Source organism: Opisthorchis viverrini (assembly GCF_000715545.1).
Source record: "Opisthorchis viverrini unplaced genomic scaffold opera_v5_219, whole genome shotgun sequence".
In the NCBI taxonomy this organism is placed as follows: Eukaryota; Metazoa; Platyhelminthes; class Trematoda; order Opisthorchiida; family Opisthorchiidae; genus Opisthorchis; species Opisthorchis viverrini.
Genome location: NW_008751875.1, coordinates 761,816 through 764,632, shown reverse-complemented (window position 1 = coordinate 764,632; position 2,817 = coordinate 761,816).

The following is a 2,817-nucleotide window of genomic DNA, read 5'->3' as shown; positions in this document are numbered from 1 at the left end:
AATTTCTATTTTTTATTCTAGTAGTTGAAAATGTGGGTGAGTACGGATATCTTTATATACTGGTACAAAACAGAATCGGTTCAAAAGACGGCAAACGCTAGCATCATTTTTCACACTGACTTTTCTTATATCTAGTGCCTTGACCATGATTTATTGTTCCCGGGTAAAATTGGACATGAAGTGCAATTTCATACACACAACATGTCCGCTCGTGAGAATACTCTTTGAATTAAAGCAAAGTCATTGCCCATTCATGATGCTCCCTCGGGAGCAAATGTTTCGACTCCTACGAACGGTTTTTCACCATAACGATTGTTTTGTCAAAAACAATGGCATGCTGATGACCTTGAACTATGCATACATCAGCTGTTGGTTGCTAGTTCTTTGTTTCAACGGGCAACTTTCCAAAGTCACAAACATCTAGAATTGCAGAATTACTCTTCCGTATTAGCTCTGTATTCCTTCAGTATGCGAATAAATGTTGCGAGGTTGATGGTTACGTGAAAAATTTCGTATATAGGCTTAGGGTTATCACATAGTTGTACGAATATCACGTTTGGAACTGGTTACGCCTGTTGAATCACTCTTAGCTATTGAATTTCACGTATGGTGACGCACAAATTCTACATGTATACCGGCCATATTCATACGGCTAGGTGGCATTTCCCAGTGCGAACTTGGCAAGGATGAGCAGGGTGTTGGTCCTTTTCTTTCTCTCTCGCTGTTAGCTTTGAGACATACTCATTTGGTAGAGAGTAGACGCAAACCCTATTGCGTCTGTGTGGTACTAGATCGCCTTAAGGCGACATACTTTTCACTGCGTTGAGGGGAAAACAAAAACGGAATTTTGTGCTGAATCAGCTTCATACTGATTTAACGCCTGGTGTCGTTAAATAAATAAATATAGTAATGCAGCGCAGTAAACATCAGTAGGAACGATTTGGACCCAGTTTTGTTGTCCTAAAATTTTGTGAAGTGGAAGTGACCCTACGTTTGGGGTAATGGACAGGCAAACCAATTCCAAACAGCGAGCAGCCAAAGGACTTCACTCGTTTAGCTACTGAAGTACCGTCAGTAGTTTGCCATTGATCCATTTAATACTTCGGGATGCGCGGCGGTGCCCGAAACAGTACACCAAAGCGCGGAGATATTTCGTTCCAGGCGCGTTTCACCATGTCTTTACGGGATAAAGAATGGTTTTTCAGAAATCAAACTGTATTATCTGAACGTTTACAAGTTGGTACCTTTAGGAAGGCTAGCCGCAGGACTTAATACTTGTCATGCTCTGGAAACAATGAGCACCAAATGCCTAGCACGGTAATATCAACATGCTGGGTCCACAGACAAACATTTCCAAGAATAATGTGGATTAAGTCGCGGACATATGTAGTTAAAGCATAGATTTCTCCACGATGAAACTCATCTCAGACACGAACATCAAAACGAACATATCAGCTATCTGATCGATAACCACGAATGGGCATGAGGAAATGTGCGCTACTCTAAAGGGTCGAACGAATGGCTTCAAAGTAACGCCTTTTAGGCAACTTTTGAGTTTTAGAAAACTACCATCCAGTGTTACGTTCGGACACAACTATGCGGATTTGGGGAAATTTCGGGTGTTCATCTGGGGGCAGGTACCTTCTGACGCAGTAGTAATGGAGAAAACTACATCCAGTGTTACGTTCGGACACAACTATGCGGATTTGGGGAAATTTCGGGTGTTCATCTGGGGGCAGGTACCTTCTGACGCAGTAGTAATGGTAAGCCAGCATTCTACTAACACCTCGATGTATCCAGCATGCACTTTTGAACTATGTTAGAAGTGCACAGGTTGTTGCAGTTTCAGCTGGTAGATGCAGTGAGCATTTTTTTTTGGGGGGGGGGAGAAAGGATCATTCAGGTCTCGTATCACCTTATCACGCCAGAGAACCCAAATTTTCAAGTGATGAGGCCTAAAACGGTAATATTTCTGTCAACACAATCCAACCGGACAGCTCAAGCATGGTATGAACGTGAATGCGGGGCACTTTTTCAACAATATCATAAGCGAAAGGTCTATTTGAGTGTGTCGTTACCATCAATGTAATCTCTAAAGAAGTATGTTTCGTCAACCGGAACTTTTTTGACCAAGTAGGGTAAAGGGCTGATGGAAACTCGGAAACTCTGTTCCAAGGACTGTGAAATGGATCCCAAGCCGTCGACGAGATTTTAGCAACCGAATTATATTCATTATAAGATTAGATCGAATATTCCAATCCTGGTATTCACGGGGTTTTGTATCGTGATGGTAGAATAGCCATTATCAATGGTACCGATAGCGTCGCTCAATTGAGACCATTTTCAAACTGTGCTCGATGAGAAACCACTTTGTAATAAATCGGACCGGATGACAGTTGTGGGCAAGCTCAAGGAGGCGAGAAAATTGGCCGGAACAATTGAGGTGGCTGCGCGTAATTTACCAAGTTCTCTGTTGTTTTTATCATAGATGTTGTTGATCAGATGGGGCTTACTAGTGTGTACAATTTTTGGCGAATTTCGTGACCGCTCGTACTATTTTACATTTGAATTCAAGGAAAATGATAGGGTCAGTTTAAGCCTGATCCCTAACTTCCATGACGAACTTGATCCATCGAAGTATCGATATGTCAGCCACAGGCCACATATTAGTTGTGTTGTAAAGTCGTAGAGTAGTGTAATCCAACCTGTTTCTCTGTCTCGTTATTGTCTCGTGAATATGGCTTGTACTACAAAAACATGACGAGTTCTTCGTGCTTTGTGTTGGGAAAATGTGATGGATAATTTTAAAGCAAGTCA